Genomic DNA, 14,624 nt, shown 5'->3' on the forward strand with positions numbered 1-14,624 from the left:
AATGAAATATTACTCAGCCATAAAAAGGAATGGATTTGAGTTAGTTGTAGTGAGTTGGATGAACCTGGAGCCTCTTATACACAGAGAAGTAAGTCAGAAAGAGAAAAACAAGTATTAGATATTAACACAGATACATGGAATCTAGAAACACAGTGCTGATGAGCCTAGTAGAGCACGGACATGGGGACTCAGTGGGGGAAGCTGAGGGTGGGACGAACTGAGGAAGTAGCGTTGACATAGATACACTATCATGTGCAAAATAGATAGATAGTGGGAAGTTGCTATACAACAAAGGAAGCCCAGCCTGATGCTTTGTGATGACCTAGAGGGTGGAGTTGAGGGGACGGGGGGAGGTTCAACAGGGAGGATATATATATATATATATATCAGATCACATCAGTCGCTCAGTCGTGTCCGACTCTTTGCGACCCCATGAATCGCAGCATGCCAGGCCTCCCTGTACATCACCAACTCCCGGAGTTCACTCAGACTCACGTCCATCGAGTCAGTGATGCCATCCAGCCATCTCATCCTCTGTCGTCCCCTTCTCCTCCTGCCCCCAATCCCTCCCAGCATCAGAGTCTTTTCCAATGAGTCAACTCTTCGCATGAGGTGGCCAAAGTACTGCAGTTTCAGCTATAGCATCATTCCTTCCAAAGAAATCCCAGGGCTGATCTCCTTCAGAATGGACTGGTTGCATCTCCTTGCAGTCCAAGGGACTCTCAAGAGTCTTCTCCAACACCACAGCTCAAAAGCATCAATTCTTCAGCACTCAGCCTTCTTCACATTCCAACTCTCACATCCATACATGACCACTGGAAAAACCATAACCTTGACTAGACGAACCTTTTTTGGCAAAGTAATGTCTCTGCTTTTCAATATGCTATCTAGGTTGGTCATAACTTTCCTTCCAAGGAGTAAGCGTCTTTTAATTTCATGGCTGCAGTCACCATCTGTAGTGATTTTGGAGCCCAGAAAAATAAAGTCTGACACTGTTTCCACTGTTTCCCTATCTATTTCCCATGAAGTGGTGGGACCAGATGCCATGATCTTCGTTTTCTGAATGTTGAGCTTTACGCCAACTTTTTCACTCTCCACTTTCACTTTCATCAAGAGGCTTTTGAGTTCCTCTTCACTTTCTGCCATAAGGGTGGTGTCATCTGCATATCTGAGGTGATTGATATTTCTCCCGGCAATCTTGATTCCAGTTTGTTTCTTCCAGTCCAGCGTTTCTTATTATGTACTCTGCATATAAGTTAAATAAACAGGGTGACAATATACAGCCTTGAGGAACTCCTTTTCCTATTTGGAACCAGTCTGTTGTTCCATGTCCAGTTCTAACTGTTGCTTCCTGACCTGCATACAAATTTCTCAAGAGGCAGATCAGGTGGTATGGTATTCCCATATATATATGACTGATTTTTGCTGTTGTTAGGCAGAAACCAAGAAAGCACTGCAAAGCAAATTTACACATGAAACCAATTTACACATCCACCAATTAAAACATCAAAATAAAAAAGTCATGCTACAAAGTAAGAGAGAATATTTATTTGTAAGACGTGTACTGACAAGATTAATATACAAAAATATATAGAATTCCTATAAATCAGTTAAGGCAATGGCAGAAATGTGCAGAAGACTTCACAAAAGAATCTCTCTAAATGGCAATAAGCATATAGAAGAGTGCTAAATATGATAACGTATGAGGAAAAATAAAAATAACCACAAAACACTCATGGCCAGTTGATTTTTACCTAATGGGCCAAGAAAATTCACTGGGTTGAAAGAGTGGTCTGTTGAATAAATGGTGCTGAAACGACTGGATATCCACATGCAAAAGTACAAGGTTGGAACCCTATTCACGCTGTATACAAAAATTAGCTCAAAATGGATCAAAGATCTAAATGGAAGTGCTAAAACTATAAAATTCTTTGATTAAAAACACATGTGCAAGGGGGAATTGATCAAGATCATGGAGGAGGATGACATGGAATTCACTTCCTGCCACAAACACATCAAATACATCGACATGTGGAATAGTGTTCACTGAAAACTGACAGAAACTCTGCAACCAGGGCTGTAAAAAAAGATTGACATGAAATAAGATAGGAAGGGAAAGGAAGGGATCAGGTTGGGACCTGTGTTTCTGGGAAGGGACTGAGAGGAACAAGGAGATCTGCCCTGGGGAGTAAGCGGTTCAAGCCACACACTGGCCATGGCCGTCCTGGCATCTAACCCAGGGAAGGCAAGCCCCCTTTGTTGGTTGGAGGGCTGTAGGGATGAACAGGGGGGCTGTGGGAAGCCTGCCCGTGAAGAGCACAGGAATTCTGGCTCACTCCTGAGGCAGGGCGCAGAGGTGGTGGACTGAGGACTACTTCAGTATCTGCCTGGTTTCCCATGATTGCCCTGGCACATGCCCAGTCTGAGCTGAGCAAATGCTCCAGCCCTGCTGACTTCACCTCACAGCTGGAGTTAGCACCACCACGGAGGGGGAGAGACCTTGGCCATGGGACACAGGGGTGACTTGGACCATGGTGGCATCTGAGCACAGTGGGGGCAACCATTCTGGGTGCTTACAAGATCGGGTGCTTACAGAGATCGGGATGGGTCCCAATCTCTGATGCTGGCTGGACCACCACAGTCTTCACTGATACACATCAAGAGCCCACGTAGGCCTTGCCTGCCCAGAGTGCTGGTGCTGGGAAAAGGGAGACCACACACTGAAAGGGAACCCATCCAGTCTGCCCAACCCTCAAGGCTACTGCTCCATCAACTTGGGATCTGTCCTGCCTGCTGCAGGGCAGTGATGGCCACTGAACAGAAGGGAGGCCCCATCTCAGCTGGCTCTGGCCTTAGCTCCTTCATCTTTGGCCCTATCTCATACTAAGGTGAAAGCTGCCAGCGCACCCTGAAGAAAGACATGACTTCTGTTCACATCAAATCCATCTCTCCTATCAAAGGTACTGGGTATACACAGACTGGGCTTCCCAGGTGGCTCAGTGGTAAAGAACCCAGCTGCCAAGGTAGGAGCCACAGGAGATGTGGTTCAATCTCTGGGTCGGGAATATCCCCTGGAGAAGGAAATGGCAACCCACTCTAGTATTCTTGCCTGGAGAATCCCATGGACAGAGGAGCCTGGTGGGCTACAGTTCATGGTGTCGCAGAGTCGGACACCACTGAGTGACTAACATATACATCATTTCCAATACTTCGGCCACTAATGTGAAAAGACTCTTTGGAAAAGACCCTGATGCTGGGAAAGATTGAAGACAAAAGGAGAAGAGGGTGGCAGAAGATGAAATGATTAGACTGCATCACTGACTCAATGGACATAAATTTGAGCAAACTCCAAGAGATAGTGGAAGATAGAGGAACCTGGTGTGCTGCAATACATGGGGTTGCAAAGAGTCGGACATGACTTAGCAACTGAACAACAATAATCAATCACTTGGTGACATTTTTGGACCAGAGATGACAACAATCAGACTTTATGGGTAAATTTATTAAAGACTATCCCTTCAAACTGAATAAAAATTTAATAATATGCTCTTGTAATAGTTGACAATTAATTTCAAATGTTTTTAAGAATATTGGTCATATTTTCCTATTTGATTTTTTCATTACTATCTATGACCATGATATTCAATGTCACTGATCCTCTCTTGCTAAAAAACTTAGCAAGTCTCCAAACTGGAAATGAGAATAAAGAAACTTGATTTTTCTTAGTGAGTCGATGCTGGTCCCTGGGGATTACCAGTCTTTTTCTAGACTTTCTCATACAGCTCCAAATATTAAAGAGACTGATATCAGAATTATTTGCCTAAAGTTTTAAGAATCTATATTACCTTATGTGAAAACTTGGAATTTACTCATCTCCAGCTCTGAGGGTGTTTCCAAATAGTAATAATCAGTATGTTTCCAGGTTAATCTGTATATGTGCAAAGGAGTTTAAAATTCCATTTAATCCCTGTCTTTATAATCAGTTACTACTTCTGATCATTCATGCTTAGACTAAAATAAATAATTTTGATATTTATAATATTACAAGCTGTGCATCTCCTTAAGGGGATTAAAAAATCTTTTTATTAGCTACTAAATTTTTTACACTCATAACAGTCCACAACATTTTTCAAGGCTGAATTCAATTCCAATTCCCTGCCTTCACATTAAAGCCTACATAAACTGCTCCATATGAATAGTTATTTAATATTTTATTAGAGCTTTTAATTTTACTATCCCCCTCAGTAAGTTATTCCCCTGCTTACAAATGTTATGGTCAAAAAATTCTTCCCAAGAGCTAATATGATTTTCCATTCTGTGTTTCCTACCATTCTAAAAAGACTAGTTACATCTTTCCTATGCCCCTGACCATTCTTCTCTAACAAATACCATTTCTTTATGTCCCCCTTCCCATTTCTAACACCAACTGTTCCCATAAATTAGCAAGCAGAACCTGCCCTAACTGAGCAGAGCATATATGCTAAGATCATCAGTATAGAATCAGAAAACTGGGTTCAGCCGAACTCTTGAGTGTAATTTTAAATTACTTAAATTCTGATATCATTATAATAATATTACAACAGGAATAATATTTAGTATATATTCTATAAGGTTATCATGTAGATTATATGATATAGAATATGAAGTCAATACTTACTTGTGCTAAAGCTCAATAGTGTTATAGTTATTGTTGTAGTAGTTAAAATGTTTTTGGTGGCAAGTCAATAAAATAGCTAGATTAACTAAAAAGTGGGGAGGGAAGGGAAGAGTATTTGAATGACACAGTGGAAGAATTTGAAAATCAGTGCTTTATATACACAGCAATTAGGGTCACTCAGGGGCCACAGCTGCAGGGGTCTAGTGTCATCAGCATTAATGGCGCACAACACCAAATGTGTTTTAGGTCTTCATTCTAAGACCTATTCATATCTTCACATTTGAGAAGATAGCATCTTATTGCTCCAATATGGTTCAGGATATTTAGTACTCCTGCATCCATGAGCCTAGAACAGGAAGACAGACATCATCTCTAGAGATCCACTCCTATGTATGACGCTAGCATCAAAAAAAGGGGCACTGGGCAGCCACCCCTCCTGCTGCTGTCTTCCACTATATACATAGTCTTCTATTATATGTTTGTGTATATATATATATATATATATATATATATATATATATATAATGTAAAGAAATAGAGGAAAACAATAGAATGGGAAAGACTAGAGATCTCTTCAAGAAAGTTAGAGATACCAAGGGAACATTTCATGCAAAAATGGGCACAATAAAGGACAGAAATGATAAAGACCTAGCAGAAGCAAAAGAGATTAAGAGGAGGTGGAATACACAGAAGAACTGTACAAAAAAGGTCTTAATGACTTGGGTAACTATCATGGTGTGCTTACCCACCTAGAGCCAGACATCCTGGAGTGTGAAGTCAAGTGGGCCTTCAGAAGCAACACTATGAACAAAGCTAGTGGAAGTGATGGAATTCCAGTTGAGCTATTTCAAATCCTAAAAGATGATGCTTTAAAAGTGCTGCACACAATATGCCAGCAAATTTGGAAAACTCAGCAGTGGCCACAGGACTGGAAAAGGTCAGTTTTCATTCCAATCCCAAAGAAGGGCAATGCCAAAGATTCTTCAAATTACCACACAATTGCACTCATTTCATATGCTAGCGAGATAATGCTCAAAATTCTTCAAGCTAGGCTTCAATAGTACATGAACCAAGAACTTCCAGATGTACAAGCTAGATTTAGATAAGGCAGACGAACCAGACATCAAATTGCCAGTATTAGCTAGATCATGGAAAAAGCAAGATAATTCCAAACATACATCTACTTCTGCTCCATTTGACTATGTGAAAGCATTTGTATAGATCACAACAAACTGTGGGAAATTCTTAAGGAGATGGGAATACCAGACCACCTTACCTGCCTCCTGAGAAATCTGTATGCAGGTCAAAAAGCAAAAGTTAGAACCAGACATGGAACAATGGATTGATTCAAAATCGGGAAAGGAGTACATCAATGCTGTATATTGTCACCCTGCTTATTTAACTTCTTTGCAGAGTACATCATGCAAAATGCCAGGCTGGATGAAGCACAAGCTGGAATCAAGATTGCCAAGAGAAATATCAATAACCTCAGATATTCAGATGATACCACCCTAATGGTAGAAACCAAAGAGGAACTAAAGAAACTCTTGATGAAGGTGAAAGAGAAGAATGAAAAGCTTGGCTTAAAACTCAACATTCAGAAAACTAAGATCATGGCATCTGGTTCCATCACTTCATGGGTAGTAGATGGGGAAATAGTGGAAACAGAGACATTATTTTCTTGTGCTCCAAAACGCTGCACATGGTGACTGAAGCCATGAAATTAGAAGATGTTTGTTCCTTGGAAGAAAAGCTATGACAAACCTAGACAGCATATTAAAAAGCAGAGATGTCACTTTGATGACAAATGTATGTATTGTCAAAGCAATGGTTTTTCCAGTAGTCATGTACAGATGTGAGAGTTGAACCAAAAAGAAGGCTGAGAACTGAATAATTGATGCTTTGAACTGTGGTGTTGGATAAAACTCTCAAGAATCCCTTGGACTGCAAGGAGATCAAACCAGTCAATCCTAACGGAAATCTTTCATCAGATTAGAATATTCATTAGAAGGACTGATGCTGAAGCTGAAGCTCTAATACTTTGGCCACCTGATGTGAACAGCTGACTCATTGGAAAAGACCTTGATGCTGGGAAATATTGAGGGCAGGATGAGAAGGGGCAACAGAAGATGAAATGGTTGGATGGCATCACTGACTCGATGGACATGACTTTGAGCCAACTCCGGGAGATGGTGAAGGACAGGGAAGCCTGGTGTGCTGCAGTCCATGGGGTCATGGAGAGTCAGAGACGACTGAGTGACTGAAGAACTACAAGTACTACTCTTACAAATTTTACTACTGCTGGTGCTACATCTCCTTTTATTATTATTGGCAAGCCATTCTCACACTTTATCTAGAATCAGTTAAAAGCCAGATAGTAAGTGCTACAAAAACGCTTGCCCCACAGATCATGCTGGGCTGGAAATCGCCATTGTTGTCCCTTGTGATATTGTAAAGAAAGAAAAGAAAATCACATTAAAAGATTTATTTGGAAAAATTTATCTCTACCATTTTAAAGAACAATAATTCTTACTCACAGACGTGAGTAAGGCTAATCACCAAACCTGAAAAAATGCATAACAATGATAACTAGCTTTTAGAGACTTTGCTATGCCCTCTAATTTGCACATTATTTCTGACTTTACCTTTACACAGTCTAAACAACATTAAATTTATGCATCATTTCTGCCTCTACCTGGCATAATATTTCAAATATGTGTTTATAAAATAAGACAATTAAGGTAGATTTAAATGATCCAATTTGGATTAAATTATTTATTTAAATCATTATTTACTTAAACAAGTAAATTGCCATGGCTATTACATTTCTTTGGGTAAATATTGCCAAGCACTTTCAGCAATATTTACCAGAATAAATATTGATAAATAAACATTTACCTGATAGATAATTATAAGGTATAATTATAATTAGGAAACTATAACTAGAAAATAGGAAATTAAAATGATTGATCTGGTATTGTCTTTACTATTTCCCCTAATTGAAGGGCACCTTGCTGGTACACTAAGGAAAAAATCATTTTTTGATGGATTAATCCTATTAAGAGTAGCAGCTAAAATGCAAGGTGGGGGGAAGAATTAGCAGGTGAATAAGAAATTATTCACAATTGAGTATACACATCTTCCTTGATTTATGATGAAGTTACATCTCCACAAACCCATTTTAAGTTGAAAAAATCCTAAGTTCAAAAAGTTTTTAATACACCAATTACCAAACATCATACTTAGCCTAGCTTTCTTTAATTTTGCTCAAAACACTTGCATTATCCTACAGTTAGGCAAAACCATCTAATACAATGCCTATTTTATAACAAGGTATTGGATATCTCATGTAATTTATTGAATACTGCACTGAAAGTAAAAAGCAGAATGGTTGTATAGGTACAGAATGGCTGTTAAATGAATCAGTTGTTTATCCTCATGATTGTGCAGCTGACTGGGAGCGGTGGCTCACTGCCGCCGCCCAGCAGCAAGAGAGAATAGTATACTGCACGTTGCTAGTCCAGAAAAGATCAAAAGTCCAAAGTCCAAGTACACTTTTTTTTTTTTGTCTTTTTTTTTACTGAATGGATATTGCTTTCACACTCTCATTAACTTAAAAAAACCTAAGCCAAATTCTTATTAAGTCATGGACTGTCTACATACATGCTGGTAATGGAAAAAGCAATGACTTTGGAGTCCAAAACCCCTGGGGTTCAATTCTGCCTTTGTCATTCAATTGATGTGCATTCATAAATTCATTCCAAAATTTATTTGATCCCCAGTGTCTTCATCTGAAAAATAGGCACAATAGAACCTACTTCAAGTTATTACTCTGAGAAGACAATGCATCAGTGGTGCTCAGGGTCTAGCATGGAGCATCCACATATTCTTAGATCACTTTTCTCCAAGGGAAAGTGGAAACTAACTTATTTAGCAGTTGAAGAAGGTAAAATAATACATGGGCTTCCCTGCTGGCTCAGATGGTAGAGAATCTGCCTGCAATGCTCCTCTTTATATATTACAAGCACTTTCAGCAATATTCACTAGAATAAACATTGATAAACATTCACCTGATAGATAACTATAAGGTATAATTATAATTAGGAAACTATAACTAGAAAATAGGAAATTAAAATGATTGATCTAGTATTGTCTTTACTATTTTCCCTAATTGAAGGGCAACTTGCTGGTACACTAAGGAAAAAATCATTTTTTGATGGATTAATTGACCCAGATTCAATCCCTGTAACATTTACCCAAAGAAATGTAATAGCCATGACATTTACCCGTAAAAGGGTGCAGAAGACCCCTGGAGAGGGGAATGGCTACCCAACCAGTATTCTTGCCTGGAGAATCCCATGGACAGAGTAGCCTGGCGGGCTACAGTCCATGGGGTCACAAAGAATCGGATGTGACTGAGCGACTGAGCACATACAGCACATAAAATAATACATATAATTTAACCCTTTTAGAAGCATAAAACATGTTACATTAAAATAGTACTCAAGCTTTTTCTCAAAAATTGTCAGGACTTCCTGGTGGTCCAGCGCTTAAGAATCTTCCTGTCAGTTCAGGGGACATAGGTCTGATCCCTGCTTCAGGGACATTGCACATGCCGCAGGGCAACTAAGCCCAAGCGCCACAACTACTGAAGCCCGCAAGCTCTAGAGCTCACACACCGCAACTCCTGAGCCCACGTCCCGCAGAGCCCATGCCCGCGTGCCTAGAGCGCATGCTCTGTACCAAGAGAGGCCGCCGTGCATTGTAACTGGACAGCAGCCCCTGCTCACAGCAGCGGGAGAAAACCTACAGGCAGCAATGAGCACCCACAGCAGCCAAAAGTAAATAAATACATGTCAGGCGTGGCATCTCAATAAGAATGCAAAGTACAGCCTTATTTAAAGACTCAAGATTAGTCAAGAGATTCGCTCAAGGCCAAAGGGAAATCTGTGGTCAAGTCAGAACAAAGGCCCAAGTCTCCTGCCTTTAGCTAGGTGCTAAAACGCACACTTTGCTGAGCTGCAGGTGGCATCTATTCCAGGGTTTGGGGTGCTTGCCACACAGTAGCCTCCTATCTGTCCTTGAATATCAGAGCAGCAGCAAACACAAGTAGGTAGAAAATCAAAGATGTTCACTGTGTTCAGAGCATACACAATGTGTTGCTTGTGTAAAAAAAACAAAGTTAAATCTGTGTAAGCAAAAAGAACAAACAACATACTGAATAAAGGAATCTCAGTTTGGGGAAAGGAGAAAAAAAGATGGTGTGTATGAAGGAAAAAAAATACCCACTAGGGTAGTTTACCTCGCCAATTCAGCAAGGGCCAATCACCTCTCTATCTGGATGCCTTTTTACCACCCCATCCCATCCTGTCTCAACAGAATAGCTTAGTCATAACTAAAGAAACCAGTAGACTCAGGGTAGCTTCTAGTTGAAAACATACAAAATGGGGAAATGAAGGGAAAAAAACACTAGGTTATTTTGCCCAAAATATTTATGGAAATCATGCTGCAGAGCTCCTCAAGAAAAAATAAAAGAGGATTATGCTGAGGTGAAAGGAATCAGGATGAGGATGAAAGAAAAATAAGCAGAGAGAAGAAAGGCCTTTCATGGGATTTGTACTGCACATGTGCACTTATTTCATTCAGAAGAGTGTTGCTACAGAGCCCAGCAGGGGTAAACCCTTATTTATCTCTGGTTATTAGCCAAGCCTAAATTGTGTAACAAAAATAACAAAAGATTTTCTTTACATCTAATTAGACATAAAGGCTAGAACAATGTTCTTGTGAAAGGATGCTTTTAAGATGCTTTTTTGGAATTGAAATAGTAACAACATTTGTTTTGTGTGGTAAACAGAAGCCTTTTGGCAGTGCAGTTGCTTTCATTTTGAAACTGCCAAGAATTATTTGCTTATCTATGGAATTTCAACTACTTTCTGTGCCTGTGAGTCATATGGATACTAGAATAAATGGGGCTACGGAGAACACTGGGGTTTACTGTGGCCATCAGGCAACTTCCGCTACAGAGGCAGAGACACAGACATGCATGCGCGCACACACACACACGCTCACACACACACCAGGTACCCACATTACCCCTCTACAGGCAGAGGGTAGAAGAAAAGACAGAAGAGAGTGTAAACGAAGAGAAAGAAGACAGAAGTATCACCAGAAGACAAAGGCAATGAAGGAAGGACAGATGAGAGAAGGAAGGAAAAGCAACGGCAGGGAGAGTGACAGAATTCCTAGATGCAAGATTAAGGTGGAAGGGAAGAGTGTCAAAAATTAATAAAAAGGAAGAACGGAAGGGACAGATGGGGGATATCAAGAAGGAACAGAAAGCGAAGGGAGTAATAGGAAAAAAGTGGGAAAAGGCTTGGAGAGACTTCATGAGGCAAGAAGAGCCTAATACAATTTGAAAAGAACTGCGGAGTTCTCTAAATGATAATGGTATTTGACAGTATGATATTTATAGCTGTTTCCAGCTCTCTCTGAACACTATATAGGATTATCCAGATTTTCTGGGGTTTATCACCACAGGCATGTAGGATTAACAGCCTGATGAAGTGAAGAATTATTTTCCAATCCAGTTCTTAGGCTTGTATAGCACTCTTCCCTGACTATGGTACATAAAATACAGTAACTGAGGGAAAGAAAGGGTGTGTAGCTGTATGTAGACATTCCCCAACTTACAGTGGTTCAATTTAGGGTTTTTTGACTTTATGATGGTACAAATTTGATATGTACTCAGTAGAGATCATACCTCAAATTTTGAATTTTGATCTTTTCCCAGGCTAGAGATAATAATATGTGGTGATACTCTCTGGGCCACTCCTAGTCAGCTTCTTGGTCAGGGATGTCAACAACTGATAAACATTTGCAACCATTCTGTACACATACAACCATTCTGTTTTTCATTTTCTGTAGAATATTCAGTAAATTACATGACATGTTCAACACTATTATAGATCACATTTTGTGTTAGATTATTTTTTCAGCTGTAGGCTACTATTACTGTTCTGAGCATGTTTAAGTTCGGCCAGGCTAAGTTCTGATGTTCAGTACATTAGGTGCGTTAAATGCATTTTCAACCTACGATATTTTTAATTTAGGATGGGCTTATTGGACATAATTGCATCTTAAGTTGAAGAAGATCTTTAAACTAAAAGAAAAAATTCTTTAAACTAGGATTGAAATATTAATAAGCATTAGGTTCAGAGAAATCCACTAAATTAACAAGCATTATGTAGCACCTACTGTGTGTCAAGCTCTGTGAATTCAGTGGAAAAAAATGTAGACATAGCCTCTGCCTCCCAAAGTTGAGAGCCCAGTTGAGAGTGTGGTAAATGGTATGTCAGAGGAAGTACATAGCTGTAAGGAGCAGGTAACTAGAGACCCAAGTCAGTTCAAGTGGAAAGTAATAAAACGGAGTCAAAACTTATAAAAATAGATAGCTAGTGCGAACCTGCTATAAAGCACAGGGAGCTCAGCTTGGTGCTCCGTGATGACCTAGAGGGGTGGGATGGAAGGAGAACGGTGGGAGGGAGAGCCTAGAGGAGGGGATATATCTATACATGTAGTTGATTCATTGTTCAATATACTTCATTGTTCAGCAGAAACTAACACAATAATGTAAGCAATTATGTTCCAATAAATAAAATAAAATTAAATTAAAATATATCAAAGGCCCCCTCCAAAAGATGATTGAAAGCTAATTGGGCAAAGACTAAAAGGAAGGCAGGGATGTTGTGAGGAAACAAAGGAAATATTCAAGGCAGAAGGATTAATGGAACAAAAGAATGGTCTTTCTGGTTTACAAGAAGTCTCTCTCTGTGATGATGTTGAGTTACAATGCTGTAGGGAAAGCAGAACCATATTGTGGAGGGACTTACTTGTTTGCCATGAATTTAGAACTTTATAATAAGGACAATAAAATGCTATTGAAACATTGTTCAGTGGGGATTAACACTACAAAAATTTTTACCTTCTAAATATCATTCTTTGGGAAGTAGATGAGAAGTAGACAAGACTAGTGGTTCAGTTAATAAGCTCTTACAATAACCCATATAAATAGAAGAAGATAGTCTAGACCAAGGCAGGAGCAATGAGGTGAGAGAGAAGGATCTGGATTCTCAAGATAATAATCTGCAGAATCAAGAAATTCAGTAATTGACTAAAAGTGGAGAGACCAAAGTTATGCCCAGAGTCAGTAAGAACAGCTCTGAAAATGGTGTTGCTTTGTATAAAAAGGGAGTTGTTAGTAGAGAAGTTAGAGGAATGTCAAAATGACAGCAAGAGGCGTTCATCATCCTCAGTGATTTGTTACAGAACTAAATAGTCCTGTGTCGAGTTTTTCCTTTTATAGACATGTATTCATTAAACAAATTCAATAAAGGATTACTGAATGAATGACTAAATTCCAGAATGGATGTGAGGGAATAAACAAATGAAGAAATACATGAAGAAATGAAGGAGTAAATAGATGAGAGAAAATTCACAGAAGGAGGAAGACAATGGGCACAGGAAAATATTTTTATTTTCATTAGCAAGGGTGGTAAATCTTACACTCAAAATGGAGTCAGTCTCCCAATTTCAGGTAGTCTAATACCTGTGATACTCAATGCAGAGCAAAAATAAAATCCACAAGAGAAACAGTACTGAGGCCTGATGAAACTTCATTTAAGAATGCAAACAGAGGTTTGCATACTTTATAGGCATTGATTTTACCCAAGGAGATGAACAGTTATAAATAATGGTATCCTTGTTAATGCTTCAAAGAAGCCCAATTTAGACTTCAGACTCTGGCATAATGAGTGTTGACGTCTATCTCACCACCTCCTCAGATGTGTACATGCTTATTTAATGATAATTTTTAGTATGATTTATAAAAGACAAATAGGATAGCAACATGGTTTCATTTCACCCTCTGGAAACAGAACTCTCTGGGAGTTTTAAGGTCAAAATGGTGAAAACAAACATTAAGATCTAATAGAAACTAATTCTTGACTTGCTGCATTTTAGCACCTCTCTGGCCACACGTATTTGCACACACATATAAGTGAGTGTGGAGAAGGGGTGTCAGCTAGCGTGTGTGAAATTATCACATCATCACCTGAATGAACTCTTCTACCCCTTGATGTCAGTGCAACTCAGACAAACTCATTTCTCACTCAATTGTCAGCACACTTAAGAATTCAGAATGCAGACAGGCCTACTACTAAAGGATAGGCTGCTTTCACTGATAGCAACGCCAATATGTAAGGTAAGAACTTATAAATCTGTCAGTGCATAATCTTAGGAGCTCATGACAGAACATGTGGCTAGGATCAAAGCAGAACAAACATGACTGTTCTTATGCTTAAATTATCCTGTTAATTTCTATATAAAAACTTCTATTAATATGGCTAAAGTTCCATTTTGTTCAAAATTTCTCCCAGAAATAAAACTGTTTGTTCTTAAATTATTAGCTATTAGAGAAAACATTCAAAACAGAAGGCTCTAGAAAGGATTTACCCTTATTTCACCATGATATGTTATTTGACCTTTACAAACCTTTTCCTGTTCCTTTTAAAGTGGCAATTCTTATTTGGGAGGAGTATTGGAATTGATAAATGCTTTAGCACATGTAAACATTTAACAAATATGATATTTACCCATATGAAATGTGCAGTAAAGGCTTACATAACTGATTTTTTTTTTTTTTTAAATCAAGCTAAACATTATGGAAAACAAGCCAGGAACACTTTTCCCCTCAACTAGTGCCTTCAAAACATGCTGGACTAGATTTCTTTTCTGGTCCTAGACAACACCTGGAGTGATTCTTTTGGCTTTCTGGTCACTTTTATTTACACAGAAAAAAACAAAATCACACTTTGGCAACAGAGAATTTCGGATATTACACAGCCTAGTCAAGTCTAAACCAAAACTGCAGTTTCATACCCAATTCAGTCTCTCCTCACATCAGTTTATA

General features: G+C 39.1%; 1 long non-coding RNA gene across 1 annotated transcript in view; it reads right to left on the reverse strand.

Moving 5' to 3' along the window:
* The window catches only part of LOC147366721 (uncharacterized), a 326,426-nt gene that overhangs the window by 87,240 nt on the left and 224,562 nt on the right, over positions 1–14,624 (reverse strand). The window lies entirely within an intron of this gene.

The sequence above is a fragment of the Bos grunniens genome, chromosome 8 (assembly GCF_055505025.1).
Source record: "Bos grunniens cultivar Pamir isolate PY7600 chromosome 8, Bosgru_T2T1.0, whole genome shotgun sequence".
NCBI classification, from domain to species: Eukaryota; Metazoa; Chordata; class Mammalia; order Artiodactyla; family Bovidae; genus Bos; species Bos grunniens.